Genomic DNA, 16,713 nt, shown 5'->3' with positions numbered 1-16,713 from the left:
AAAAAAGTTAAACTATATGAAAGTAGCTGTCTCGCACATTTTCCGAGATATTTGCCTTTGAAATTTCAATGCTGTTGCATTAAATTACAATTAAGTACCTATTATTAATTTAGCGGTAAAATTTCTTAAGTAGGATTTGGAGGAAAATCAAATAATTGACATTTTCCACTTATTGCTGTCATTTGTATGCTAATTTCTACTGAGTATTATTCGTACCTAATTAAAATTATATCTTAGCTTACAAATTAAATTGTATACTCGTTTACATAAATGTGAACTAGAATGCCGAGATTTTGGTTTTTGGAGTTACATGAAATCAGTTGTTTATGGAGAAACTATAAACACCTGTGAAGAACTTTAGCATCAGGTTTTAAATGCTTTGAGTCATTTCGCGTTAAGGATTTATACTTTAAAATAAGACAATCTTTTAATAAGCGCGTTGATAAATGTATTGAAGTTAGAGGTGGACATTTTCAGCAGTTATTGTCAAAAAGACATATTTTTTACTATATGTTTACTATTTCACTGTTCATTATTATTTTTAATTCTAAATAAATCCTTGTTTTTGACTTTTCTAAATTATTTTAATTATTTCAACTATTAGCATTGGAAGTTGCAAAGCCAAATATCTCGAAGATGGTGCGAGATAGCTACTTTCATAAACTATAACTTTTTTGTGCAAAAAAGTTGGTAAATAAGAATTTGATACCAAAGATGAGATACCTTACAGTATAAAAAGTTATGTCGTTTTTAACACATTCAATCTACTGCAGCTAGCGCCCTCTATGAACTTTAACCAAAATGTGAACAGATTTCAATTCCTCTACCCAAAGAACTCCAAACCCCAAAATTTTGCGAGGATATTTGCATTTGTTAAGGAATAAATGAAAAAAACTTAAAGAATATTTTACATTTAACACCCTGTAGTGTCCAACATTAGTGGACAAAAGTGTAAACCAGGGATCTCGAAAAGAAAACCACACTCCCATTTATTTATTACTGTTGTCCACTAATAAATCGGTAAATGGTTTAAACTACATCGGGAAAGCTCATAGTTGTTAGTCTGGAAAATAAAGAAGCATGACTCGATTAACCTCATTAATTTACGTTGTCAGATAGCCAATAGTGAGGTGTAAGTAAGGAACTCCGAGAGAGATAAGCAAACCCTCGGAGCTTCAGGAAAAATAACTCCAGAGGAAATGGTAACGGTAGCTCCGGAGTGATCCGAGAGGCATAAGCCGACCCAAGGCTCTTCAGGGGCCAAAAACTCCAGAAACATACGAGATAAGCAGACGCACTGACGCCATACGGAATTGTAACACTAGCGCCTGAGTGTCTCAAGAGGGATAAGCCGATCCTCGGATTTTCAGGGGCAAGAAGCAATGGCAACGGTAGCTCCTGAGTTTTCCGAGAGGGATAAGCCGACTTGCGAATCTTCAGGGGCAAGAAGCTTCAGAAACAGGAAGGATAAGCCGACGCACTGATGCCAGACAGAATAGTAATGGTAGCTTCTGAGTACTCCGAGAGGGATTTTCAGGGGCAAGGGCAAGGGCACCTTGGGAGGGTAGGCCGATACCATGGGGGATAGAATATGCCGATCAACATTGTCTTTTCGTGGCTCGGTGTTCGATTTTTATAGCCTATTGGTGACGTAGACAAGCTGTTCAGCTAGACGCATATGTAAAAAAATCACTCGTTGTAAACATAGGAAAAGGTAAATTAATTCGTGCTTTACAAAGTATTGTTAGTTCACAGGCGTTCGTTGCTAGACAGTTTTAATGAAACGTATTTTAATGCATTGCATCAATAATAATCGCATTGTTTCAATTAAGAACTATTACTGTTTAATACCTAGCAACACTGATACACAGGGTGAGTCAGAAATAACGACCCAAAATCTAGAAGGGTGTTATGCGCGTAAAAATAATTAACTACAACTTTATATTCGATTTTTATATTCTCTACACATCCTGTATATGAGTGAAAGATGCAACTTTCCAAATAATGTAAATACTGCATATATAATTATTTGTTGCATTTCTATTCTAAAATAATTTTTTTTTTCAGTTTTAGTATCTTTATTTCTTTATTGGCATGATTATACAAAATTATATAGTAATATCAAAATATAAGAAATCAATTACATACATTGTTGGTTTATTATGTATAGAAGAAAATTTTCTAGAGTTTACTATTATTAAAAGTAGTACTTGACTATATGACAAGTTTATTGCACCAGAATGCGGTCCATATTCTCCAAGTAGGATGCCGTGAAATCTAACACTTATAAATAAAAGTTTCGAAAGTAAACTTTATCGACAATAAAATTTCCGCCATCTTACAGAAGAACGTGTAGTGCTTCCTCCTGGTTTAAAGTACTTCGAGAAAACTTCTGTCGCTATAAAAATTGCTTTACACTTCACATTTTCCGAAGTTTGTTTTGGATAGTAAAACCGGCATGGAGTGTTCATAAAATCTCATCTGGAATAGCTGTGCTTCTGTTAATTTTACCCACTAAAGATGTCTACATTTAATAGATCTATATTTTGTATATGATGATGAGCGTTGGTGTTTTCATGCTACTAATTTATTGCTATGGTGGAAATAGAACATAAAAGCAATTATTTCAGATTTAGATTACTTCAATGACTAAAATATAGATACGTACAGTTACTTTAACAATTATTATACACTTTTGCTGTCAATATCTTTAACTTAACTTCTGTTGATGATAACAAAACAACGCCACTCAAGTTGACATCACTATTTAAAATATACGAATTTTGTCGGAATGGGTCTAGAGGTAAAGATAGAGACAGTATATGTCACGTGATATGCCAATCACGTGAAGTCTCAGGTGATCCCAAAAATGTGAATTTATGAAGTGTGACACCATATGTTTGTCAACAGTAAACATATGGTGCTAATAATTTGTGTTAAGTTAAATAAACCTACAAAGTTGCCATGATAGTATATACATTTTATTTACCCTCAAATTGTACTTTTGGTATAATAATGGATAAACATTATCTTTTCATGAAAAGACTAAAACATTAAGGAAATCTGATACGTAGTTGTCATCAAATGTAACATTAATTTTTTCTACTTTTTCATTTGTACTGTAGTTGCAAAAGTCTTCATATTCGTGGTACACTTAATTTCAATAATACTGTCTTCACAGATTCCATCAGGCGATCCTGCTATCATGGGTTAGTTTTGGAAAGCATTATACCACATTTTTTCCCTAGTCTGGTATTTACAGTTTTCCTCACTTCATCCTCCAACATTCTATCGCGTTTGATGGCCTTTTTCCATGGTCAACGTTTCCTGATTATGGTTTTTGGTAACACAAAATTAAGCAACTGACAGTTGGGGAACACAAAATATTTGAATGAAGATAAATACTGCTATGCGGATATTGTCGAAGTAGAAATGAAACTAAATGACATTTACATAGATGTGGCGTAATTCGCTCTGATTGGTGTCCAACCTATCATGGCGGTTTCCTGTATTTTATCAAAAATATTATCAATCTCGCTCATAATATAAAAATAAATACGTTTCTCATAATCCTTGAATCATATTTCATTAGATAAATAGTTAAATACATAATTTTACCGATTCTTGGTTACTGCCATCATGCCTATTGGGTCATTTCATGAAACTTTGACTGAAAAATTGAACATGCATCGAGTTCCAGCAAATAGCAAAAGAACCATGGTTCTTGCACCATGACAATGCGCTGCCTACTCAGTTTTATCAATGCGTTAGGATAACTTCAAATTTTTCGTTCTCACTAAACATTATTTCTTTGTTAAAATAGTTTCTTATAGGAAATAAATTAATGATGATAAATAAACTTCTGTCAAAGTCATTTGTTTGTTCTGCGTGCCTCGTCCATAGCCACTGCGATCCGTCAGACATAAATTTCCCTCCTGTTTTTTTCCAAAATAGTTTTAAAATTGAAATATGTCGAAAAGTCCTGTATCAAACAGTAACATATACTTATATTTTTGAAAAGAGAGAAATTTAGCGAAGTTAAGTATGCACACAATTTAGTGACTTCGATTATTCAATTGTTTTTTCTAATACTCTATTATAAAAATTCATAAAACAGCTAAAATTTTTGTATTAAAAACTTTTTTGTAATTTCAATAATAAACTCACAATAAGTTGTCAGATTATAGTGACTAATCCTGTACTTTGAAGGAGATAAGGACCAATAATGTATGAAATTAATACCTAATAAAGTTTAAAAAAATAAATTTATGTTGTTTTCTGAGCAGATATCTTATAGAAACATAATGAATGAATCAATATTATACACTTTCTGATACTGACTGAATTTTACAGGTACTTTATTTATTTTTTTATATATTGTTATGAAATATATAAATTTGGTGTCTAAGTTGTGTTTTGTTTAAATAAATTTTATTATTTTGCCCGAGTTGTTTTTGTTGTGTAGTGTGTTGTGTTATTTTATTTTGTTTGTGTAAATGGTATTTGTGAAATACAAACCGTTCTTTGTCTCACCCTGTACGTTACCTTTTCCCTTGCCAGCTGATGTTAGATGCTCGTTTTACTATTTTCGATCTCAGGAGTCGGTTCTATTGATTTTTATGCACAAACAAATACAATGCAACACAATAAAAGAATAGATATTAAACTTCAGTACAATTTTATTAAACAAATTTTGTTGTGGGTTGACTCATAACTTAAATTGTAGCTCAAATTATAAATACCTTTCTTAACACTAATAAAGAATATTTTTATCAATTTTGTAGTCTTATCTAATTTAGCACAATCAAATACAATACAAAAAAAATTGTTTTAAATAAAAAATTTTTAACTCTATAAGCAATTACTTTTAATTAGTCAATTCTTAACACATCTTGTTGTATTGTACTTTGCCTATCTTATAGGGCATTATCTCTTTTTGACATATAATTCTACAATTAGACCAATTAAATATGGCCGTTGTATTGATAATTTAGATCGATCTCGAGAGTTTTGTAAAGTTTTTTGGAATTATGATTGTTGGGCTTGATTTAATTTTAGTCAGGTAAGTTCTTTGATTTATTCTGCATCTTTTAACTATGGTTATGGGGCGAATGGTTTAATGCGATAGAACAATATCATTGATAGGTTATAGCTATATGTTTGCTTTTAGTGCACTTTAAATTTTATTTTAGGTACCTGATTTTCGCTTGCTTGTATTTTTCCTTATTGGAAACTGCGTAGATGTTCAGCATACCATTTATGGAGCTACTGGAAACCTCTCTGGACTCCTCACACTGGTACTGCAAATTTTTCTTTTCGATGGTAAATTTCTTTTTTGTGTTTTTTGATAACACACAAACTTTTAACTTTTATGGTAAGTTTAATTTTCTTACTTGTCTCTTCTTTCTTTAACAAATTTAAATTTTGTGGAGTTGGTTCTTTACTCTCTGCATTCTCCAAAACCCAAGCCGTAACCAATCAACAAACTTTTGTTTCTCATCCTTCTAGAATTCTCTGGTTTTAATTTTTCTTAAGGTCCATTCGCAGAATTTCTAGTCCTTGGATGTCCTTTTTTTACAACACTTTTCACTGCACTCCTTATAACTAATACATTTTTTTCAAGGTCCTTTTAATTTAACAAACAATTCTATCACTAGTTATTAAAATATTTCTTATTTTATTTTCTTTTTCTAGGTCATCTCCAGGTACTTATAAAGCCAACTTTAGTTTCGACATTTGATAAAAAATTTCATATATGACTTCAGTTCATTTAAGATATCTTCTCTACAATTACTCGTCTACCCCAAAATATGCATATCAGATTCATCTATGGATATTGGTCTTTTATTTGATATATGTCACTCTGGGTTTAAATTCTGTTTTCTCACTGTACTGAGTGTTAACAAGTGTCGATGTCAAGCATTCTTTTGAAAAATTTATTTTGTATTTGTGAATTAATTAAAATTATTAATTTTATACTATGTGATATTCTTTAATTGATACTTATTTTATATTCAGAGTCTTTATATTAACAATTTCATACTATTTTATTGTTTGCTATATTAATAATTAATTTTCATTTCTGATCCATATTTCGGTCAAGTAATTTTTCATTCGTGATTCTCTGTTTACATTTCCAATTCGTTACAATATGTTATCATGTATACAGTGACTCAATGCAATCTGATTGGTCGTGCGCTTTTAAAGTGTGAGATTTGTTACGTGTCAACATTTATAGAAAGCGGCACACATTTTAAGCGTCTTTAGTGCATTAGAAGTATACTGGCTCCATCATCTGTGTACCACTGTATTTTCTCATACATAACTCACGATCAGATAAACCATGCATGCGTCGACCAATTTCCATAATCAAGCAAACATTTTAACAGAAAACTACACTGATCCTACAACTAATGGCCGTACCACCACCGCAATCAGAAATAATGTAACCAAATATGTCGCACGGAACGACATGTACCGACACAGATGTACTTGCGAATCCCAGTGATACATTCACAGCCGAAAATTAAACAGAGGAATGTACATGTCGCCTGACCGCCACATTCATTAATTTGACATAATCCAATTCGCTGTGAATAATAACCCATCGCAACACAAAATGGTAAAATGATGAACTTCACCAATACTAAAATATTCGGATCATTATTAAAGCCGCGGCCGGTACAGTAATTTATTATTTATGACTCCATGGAGATTTACTTGTAATCCCTCCGTAATGAAGGGGAATTAAAAGCAAGTCGTAATTGTGGGTCCCAAATGTGGATCCCAAATATGCAACCATTAGTTTGTCGTTCCAGATAATGACTCTGACAGGCTGTGGTTTATTATGACATAATTCTCCCTATCTCGATAAATCGATAGTATAGTCAGTGCATTCGTGATTGCCACTCAGCAATATTGGTTGCAGAATCTGCTGTAACTGTAAACAATTCAACTGGAGTATGTTATGCCCTGGATTTAGCAAAAAACGAACCTAGTGTTGTGGTCACACTGGTTGTCACAGTAAATCGAATCAAAGACCACTTATTCTGATTAAATCATAAATTATATTTGGGACCACCTGTTGAAAATATTGTCATTTCAAAAAGTGACCTTCTGTATTAGTTGCAAATTAGTTGAAAATTATTTATAATGAAATTAATTCAAAAACAGCGTATCTTTTTTTCAGATTTTTCAGTTCACCTGCAAATTTTAGGAAAATAGTATATTGTTATGTTAGGATTAAAAGTGTCACTTTTGTAGCGAGTAAATTTTGTATTTGCTCAGGCGAAGCGTAACACAGCGAGACAAAAAATATAATTTTAATCCGAATAAAACATGTTTGTTTTTTCTCTCCAACCGAAATACCCCATTTAATTTTATTGTTATATCGATGTAGTCATAGATACTTTGTCAAACATAAGTCGCCATATTGCTAATTGAGTTCATTTGTTTGTGGTTCAATTTGCTGAAAATTCTGTAAAAAGGGAATCTAATGAAGATTTTGGTGTACTGGAGTGTGCGAAAGAGGTTTCTTTGAATCTTGTGATCCTGTGGTTCCCTCTAGAAGATCGTCAAAATCGTCAACAAATTCGAATTTCTCACCGGATACGAATTTTATGAAATTAGTCGAAAGAAATAAAAAAAATGTTATTTATTTTTTCAAATTTAACACCCTGTATCTCACCAAGAAAGCACTTTAGGCAAAAATTTTATATGAAGCACCCCTACTAATTTTAAGTGTTCTATCTGCTGTCGAAGTTTGTAACCTTATTTTTGTTACACCCTGTATAAAGGAAAAATTATATTTGGGATTGTTGCTTTATCCAACTGATTATGATTATTTCTTATTCACTCCTACTGTATTAATTTCATTGTATCTATTTATATTTAATTATAAGGATATTAACCATCTTTGAGAAAAGCTTTGATTTTTCAACTTCTGAAAATACGAATATGTAAATAATTGCCTCTTTAGTTGGAAATTATGAAAATAAATAAAAAAGTTTCGAACAGTTGTTTCAATAATTAAAAAGAAAGGAATTCTGCTAGTGCCATAGTTATCATGTTTTCATGACACCTATAGATTAGCAGGTCACTCTCTGTCGGTAGGTTTAGTTTCCTTCAATGTAAAATTAATATTTTTCCAGTGGACTGCCAATTTTTAGGTAAATTTTTTAGTAGCTCTGTAGTTATAATTTTCTGCTTTTAAATTTAACGAAATTATAAATTGTTTTATTTCCATCTATCATTTCGCTGATTAATTTCTTTATTGGGCTATGTATTTAAAAAATGCGCTCTCATGAATTATGGTTTTTGGAAGAATTTTACTTTATTATAATAATTTTTACAGTATTATTGAATACTTTTATGATGGTAACTTAATAGACATACTTCATTTAAAATTCCATGGAAAAGATTAAATAGAAAGACTTTGAAGAGCTCATATAAATATACTAGTACAGTAGAGAATAAAAACTTTTCTTTCTTTAAATTTTTACAAGAAAATGTTTTAGTTAATGTTTAAATAAAGGCATTTCAAGAAAGTTTAAAATATACATTAGCAACATGGTTTGTCTGATACATTTTTGAGGAGATCTATTCACCGTCGGTATTTTTTACATAACATAATTGTTTTTTGCTATTGCTTTGATTGGATATAAAAACATTAAGGCACATTTCTATTCCTCAGTTCTTTTCATATACAACCTCATATACTCTGAATCACCTGAAATAGAATCAAAAGCAGAGTAGGTAATAATTTTAAATTTTAAAGAAATTGCTTATTTCTTTATGTATCCCGTTCTATTTCTATTGCGTAGACCTTAGATTTTATATTATGTCTGATTTTGTAAAACTTCTATTGACGGCTAATAGCTAAATATCCACCCTTATTTACTCAGCCCGTACTGTTGTTACCCCAACCGATTTTTCTCATTAGCATTTTGATCATTAAAGCTCGAAGCTCTCATGTGATATCACTTTAGAGGTGACAGATGTGTCACTCAGTGAAGTAGAGAACATAACGATGCGTATTTACTTATGAACAATTCAGTGAAAATAAATAGATGTGCATCATCTGATAGTTTAAGTACACCAGGGATATTTAGTTATAAACTAAAGAAAACACTACATATTTAATATTCTGTTTTAAATGCTTTTCGGTTCAAACAGAATGTGCGGTCAAAATCATTATGCTTCTTTGTTATGCAAAAAAGTTTTAAAGCAAAGAGTAATGTCGGATGCGTATGAGATTCTGAAATAGCAAATAAGCTTGTCGAAATATTTATGTTAATCGAATCATGATTATGCAGTGTTTAAGCTAAAAAAAACGTGACCCTTTAATTTTTTTCAAAAGTTTGACTGTTTGAAACAGAAACGGTTCGCTAGATCGAAATGAAACTTCAGAGGTTTCTTCTGGGTATATCAAGCTGTAAAAGTTACGCTTAACATTAGTCATTTCGTGAATATTTCTGATTTAGCCACCAATTTTCGGAAAAAACAAAAATTACCCTTTTCTTCTGTTTTTTTAAATTCGTGTAAAAGGTAAAAAGAAAAAAATTCCAAAAAGTTGTGCCAGCATATTATAGGAAATTTATTCCAGCTTTCCAAACTGCCCTTCAATCTCTATACGACCATTTGCCAAGATATCGATGATTGAAGAGAAAATGATCCTTTTCCATTAAAAATCCGATATTTCGATGAAAAATGGTCGTATCGAAATTTAAAAAAAAGGAAATTGAAGTTAAATAAACAAGCTATCTGGTCCATGGAATGGCTTAGCTGAAAAAAATTTTCCGTGGACTCAGAAAAAGAAATAAAAAATTTGTAAAATTTTTTTTCGCGCTATTTCTTAGAATTGCATCCTAAAAAAATTCCACCGAAGGATCTAAAAACTAGATTCTTAGAACTTCAATATGCTTTTTTTTTAATTCCCGATACGACCATTTTTCACCTAAATACAGTCTGTCAGAAATCACGAAAAAATTTCGGAATTTCTTTTAACCCTTTAATTTTTTGCATTAGTTTATGTCTTTTGTGAACAACAGGATAAATGATTATACCTAAAATACCTTTTACAGGGGATATTCTTTTTTCAAGTTCGCAAAATTAAAAGAGCAGTGAAAATCCGATGAAGCTTTACACAGATGTGTTGCGCAGTGTCTCTAATACTCCAGTAATCACATCACGAAGCACTTGTCAGTTCTGAGCTCGCAGTGAGCACATAAACATGCCTACAAGAATAGTCCCCCGCCAAGTATGAAATGCGTACTGCGATTCAATTTCTTCATGCTGAGGGGAGCAACGCAGCCGAAATTCATCGACGAATGAGTAATGTGTACGGTGAAACTTTCATGAGTGGCAGCAAAGTGCAACAATGGTGCAGGAACAGGACCTACAGACGTTCATGATGCAGGCGGTTAGGGAAGGAAGCCAGTGTCAACCGATGATCTTGTTCAGTGAGTGGATCAGGCGATTGGAGCAAATGGTCGATTCACGATTTCTGTGTTGAGTGATTCGTTTCCCGAAATATCAAGCTCAACTCTACATATTGTCGTGAGTGAGAGACTTCAGTACCGCACACTGTGCGCGAGATGGGTTCCCAAGATCCTGCCCGACTGGGCACCCTTAACGTTTCTCCAACGCTACTATGATAAAAGGGAAGATTTTTTATACAAACTTGTTACAGGGGAAGAGGCATTGGTTCATTCCGAAAATGAAGAAACAAAAGAGCAATCCAGACAAGCGAACCTTCTCCATCAGCCTCATACAATGCAAATCTTCAACTTCCACGAATAGGCCAATTCAGAACAAACGAAGAAGAATGTTGTCATTAGACATTGTCCTTCTTCATGCAGCATACTGCAACTGTAACAAAGACGCTGCAGCGTTCTCGATGGGAAGTATTTGATCACTTATCGTAAACTTTGCTCCATCTGATTCTCATCTCTTTGCTCACATGAAACGTTAGCTATAAGAACAGCATTTTGCACAAACCAGCCAGCCTAGAGAATTGGCTGAAAGCACAGGGGCTGTCTTCTATGACGAGGGTACCACCTTACTACGAATGTTTAAGTCGGAGCAGCGACTATGTAGAGAAGTAGCTGGACGGTGTAGCTGAATGTTGCAAATAAAACATTTTTCATTTTCACTGTAGTTCTGATTTCGCGACCGGTCGGATCTTGAAAAAAATAGCCCTGGTAGAGATATTTTTCTTAAAAAATATTGTAGTCTTTTTTTGGCGAATTTAAGCAGAAATATATCCATACACTGATGCTATGACTATGTGCAGGATCAGCAAATCAATAAAAAAATACCAATTTAAAAGAAAAACAAGTTTAGTGTATAACTTTGAAATGCAACATTCACTTCTTTTTAGGTATTTCTTCGAGATCAAAAAAGTTCTTAAAATTTTTATTTTCACTGTTTTTTCCTAGGTATACAGGGTGTCCCGAAAGTAGGGGGCAATATTTCTACAGGATGTTCTATGTCGAAAAAGATTACTTTTTCTTTATATAAACGTGAATCCAAAAATTTTTCCTAAAGAAGTTATAGCCACTTAAAAGGGCCACTCTGATGATGTTTTTTTCTAAATAACTCCGAAACCAGTTGAGATACATTTATAAAATTTGGTAACTAGCTTAACTCTTACGTGTTCAGTCCGCTACTAAAACGAAAATTACAAATTTTCATCACATACGTTCGAATACTGGGGGGGAGGGGAATAAAATTTACCATAACTTTTTTATGCGTTGACTTTTTTTACTCTTGATTGAAAAGTTATACTAATTTCAGAATTTTTTAGTAAAAAGAGTTACTCTTGGTTCATATTGGTAGAATGTTCCATTTTTGTGTAAAATCAGTTTAAAAATAATGTACATATCGTCGGAGGTTTTGAATAACAGAAATGTGTTTGGCGTCATTTGCAATGACAGTTCAGTTATTTAATCTTTGCGAATTGTTATCAGTCGAAAAAGCAATATTTTACGAATGTAAAGCTAGTAGCTACTCATAATACCCATTTCCGGTCAGACGAAAATCTACGGGCAATACGGTGCACAAATTTTGAAAATAGATTTGCAATAAATGTATGGACAGGAATTTTAGGAGACCAGCTACTTGAACCAATTCGGTTTCAAGTTTGTCTGAATGCAGAAGGATACTTGCAAAATAATATATGATATAAGAGAACTATTGGATGACACACCGTTAAACGTACACTTAACACTATCAACAAGAAGGGGCACTACCTCACTTTACCCATAATGTCATAAATTGGTCAAACAATCATTTTCTTGGCAGGTGGATAGTTTGAGGTGATCCCATTCCATGGCTTCCTCGGTCTCTAGACCTAAATCCTCTAGATTACTTTCTATGGGGTAGGATGAAAGCTGTATTTACGAAATAAATTCTTTAGAAGAATTACAACAGAGGATTCATTTATTTGGCCGCAAATCATATCGCACAAAATAATTTTGAATTTTTGAATTCTTCTCAGGCAATTTGACCTCGAGCTGAAAAATGTATTCAGCAAAATAGAAATCTGTTTGAGCATTTGCTATAAAAATTACTATTATTATAAAGATAAGTTTTCAATTATTTTATTGTATTTAATAATTTCAATTGTTTTTTTACTTTGTCAAATAATAATTTATTAAAAATAATAAATTTCTGTGAAAATAACAATTTGCAAAAAGTAAATAACTGAAATGTCAATGCAAATGACGCCTAAGGCATTTTTGTTATTCGATTTCGGAATTATTTATAAAAGAACCATCATAAGAATGGTCCCTTTAAGTGGCTATAACTTTCTTAGGAAAAATTTTTGGACACACGTTTATATAAAGAAAAATTAATCATTTTCGACATAGAACACCCTGTAGAAATATTGCCCCCTAATTTGAGAACACCCTGTATATAAATATAATGCAAATGACGAATCTCAGTTCCTTTATTGAATAATGTCAGCGTGTGGAATTGGGGAGCACCGAAACCACAATGTAAACCGCACTGAAATTGGGACAAAACAATGAGGCCCTGAAGATGGTCATTATATTTGTACTATTACGCATTGCCTCTCATGTAAAAATTGTTACAATTTCATTCATAAAATATTTACATTATAATCGATAAATGTCCATGTAGCGGTGGTAGGCAATTTTGTTTTATAAAAATAGAAATGATTCGTAAACCATATCGGAATAATGTACTTTCCTTCGGCGTAAAGTGCCGGCCAATTAGAAACTTCCACGCCGAAAACCTTTTGACAAGAAACGTAAAGAGTAATTATCACGCCGAGGAGTGAGTTATCGAAAATTACAGAATATCGTGTCGTCGGCGATGGATTAGTTGTTTGAAACTTACCACATGAATTTAAATGAGGCACTGACCGCAAAGTAATTCTAACTTCGAGGCGCAATTTCGAGGAGTTATTTTAGCAACTCCCATTATCAGTTCGAGTGCACTGCTTCCCCATCAGGCTAACTTTTCCATTTTATTCGGTAAAGCCCAGTAAAGATGTATTTAAAGTTTAATAACCATAAAGTAATTTCTTATGGTCTAAAATTGATTATGTCATGTTCATTTATCGGTAACGCGCCCATTATTCTACAGTCATTGTATTTTTGATATAAAGATGTACACGATTTCCAAAGTGAAAAAAAAGTTTTTACACAGCTTGATTGTGCGTGTTTCAATTTATTATGGTCTAAAATTGATAATTGTCAGGTTTAGTTAACTATCGGTGATGTTATTCAGAGAATGTGTTTTCTAAAGGAAATTACAATATTTATATAAACTTTTCGGTTAGTATTTTAATTTTTAATATCTATAAGTTTTAGACGAGTTTTCTTGTCTAAAATTTTCATTAGTTCCTTTTTTGTTTTCTATTAGGAAACACTTTCTGCCTCATAATATGATGATTACACAGGTACTCAGAAAAAAAGTTCAAACCTAAGAGACTCACATATCATTTCCAAAGGAATTCGATACGCTGAATACGATCCTGTAATCAAAATTCATGATTTGCCGATGAATTTCGGAGAAAAGTGAAATTATTGGGAGAAGATTTTGTCCAAAAATATGATTTTCACAGTATTTTGGGGTCCTGAACTCAATGTCATTAGTAAAATTTACCCATGACATTAATATTGCCATTAGTAAAATTTACCGATTATCGAGGTCATGACCTCGATATTTCTCAGAAAATGAAAACTGATTTTGAGGTGCACTTTCCGAACTTTGCCACCGGAAGTAGCCGCCATATTGGAAAAATGGCGCTTCAAAACAGTTTTTTGACGATATTTCCTTCATCAGGTTCAGAAGTGCTATGGAGTTGGAAAAAATGCAGAGCGGTGGGGATAGAAAAAAAGCAAGAATGTGCTAATTCCTGTCCACACTCGAGCCCCCAGCTCCAGCAAACTTGCTAAAACTAATGCAAATGTAAAAAAATATATCGGGGAGCCTGTGGATGCACTAAAGTGCTCAGTTATCTGCGCGAATTGCAATGGTAAGTACCTGTGACAATTCGGATGTTGATCTGCAAGATAGTGATGAAGAGGAAGACACGCAGACAGTTCTTCAGCAAACCTTCGACGAAATCGAGGAAGAAGGTGATGAAATCAAATAATAGAACCCTATCGCGGATAACTTAGAAGAACTTCCTATTCGTGAGGTTTTGCTCAGTTCTGAAAACGAAGAACTCGCAAAACCTGGTCCATCAGGAATAGCGAAGTGAGGGAGAATGCACTAAATTTAGTCAACAGTGCATCACATGTGGATTAGGCCTACTGGGGATATAACTAAAAAAAAAACGCGCCAGGAACTCTACCTCATTGTGGTGTGAAAATGAGTTTGTTGGCCAATGCGCGTGTTAGAGTAGACTATTCATTTCACAGAAAAAAGGTTGATACATAAATTATAGGAAATGTTCTCTAGTTTAATTTATTACATAACTATTTTCATCGTAAAGTGTGTCGAAAAGGAAATATCGTCGAAAAACTGTTTTGGAGCACCATTTTTCCAATATGACGGCTACTTCCGGAAAAAAAAAAGAAGTGGCAAAGTAAAAATTCGGAAAGAGCACGTCAAAATCTGTAAACATACCAATTTTAAAAACTCCCCTAAAAATTCACAGGCAACCCCCTTTTTGAACGCCAACTGATTGGACTAATAGTATTTTGAAATGCTGAACATGATGCAATTAGTAAAATATTCCAATGACCTCGATATTTCTCAGAAAATCCAGTTTTTGAGTGAAACACTGACCCAAATATGGGTCAAAACTGATTTTCTTCTTAACTTTTGTTCAAATATATCATTTTCGTAGTATTTTGAAGCGCTGAACATGATGCCATTAGTAAAATATTCCAATGACCTCGATATTTCTCAGAAAATCCAGTTTTTGAGTGAAAACTGACCCAAATATAGGTCAAAACTGATTTTTTTTCTAAATTTTGTTCAAATATAGCATTTTCGTAGTATATTAAGACGCTGAACACAATACCAACAAGACTTACATATGACCTCGATATTTCTAAGAAAATCCATGTAGATCTCTTGGGTTTGTACTTTTTTGTATGCCTGAGTTGTAGGAAAATTGCATTTTACCAAAAAATTAAATCTGTATCTACATTGTCTATTGTAAAAGGAATTAGGAAAAAAATTGTAACTGTAATTTGTAAAAAGTATTTTCAATGTCTTCCACAAGTACCTAAATAAGCAAATTAAACCAAATCTTAAAATTTTCTTCGTTAGTAGATGTACCTCATAATATGTCCTTTTATATGATTCTGATTTTAAAATATTCTGGGCTCTACTTAGATTACATCAGGTAGTATCGAGGATTTTCTGTTCAGAAGTTGTCTTGAAATATATGCTTTTTAAAATATCAGATACACAGAAAAAATCCTCTAAAAACGAACAGTCCAACTGTTTTCTTAGATCAATTCCTAAACCTTCCTTGTATAATATCTTAATAGTAGCGCTCATTCAACAGTATTTTCAATACTAGAAGTCACAAATTTCCAAGATCATCGCCCTCAATTTTGCTTCCTTTAAAAATTGATAGTGGAAGAAAGTACAATTAGTTATATCTGATTTTACAACATCTTGTATATAAAGTAAATAGATTGTTGCTTCATATTCCTTGTTTTCCTATTCCATTTTCTAATGCCTTCTTCAATATTTCTTTTAGTATATCAATTTTCTCTTGCTAGCTGATTCAAGAATTCTGACTCGCAGATAACGCGTGCTTATTGCATAAATGTATTGACGCGATACTTTGTCTCTAATAGTGACGACATTTATCGTTCAAATATCGTATGGGTTGGAATTCTATTTCATCTTAATAAAGACGTCTAGGAATAGACGTGTACCGTTTTCCAACTGGTGAAACTGATATCCTCTATATATATCCAGAGAGGTCAAATGATGAATCAACATATCTGATTCAACACTTTGACAGTAGAGTTATGGACTCCAGAGTCTTCTCCTTCACTGTTTATAAACACACTTGTCAATACTATGGCTATGGGATGATAAGCAATGCTTCTTCAGTTTGTTTATAAATTAACAAGAAGGTCCACCTAATGCACACTTTCGCCGAGTCTACTAACTTCTCATCTTTGTCTTTTATAGTGAGCTTCCAATATTCATTTTAAGCTTCTTCAGTTGGATTTTTGGGTCTTTGGAAGGAATAAAATTGAAATTTTC

This window comes from Anoplophora glabripennis, unplaced genomic scaffold (genome assembly GCF_000390285.2).
Source record: "Anoplophora glabripennis isolate ALB-LARVAE unplaced genomic scaffold, Agla_2.0 scaffold458, whole genome shotgun sequence".
Taxonomy (NCBI): Eukaryota; Metazoa; Arthropoda; class Insecta; order Coleoptera; family Cerambycidae; genus Anoplophora; species Anoplophora glabripennis.
The sequence above is the reverse complement of the archived record's forward strand: the minus strand, read 5'-3'. Positions refer to the sequence as shown.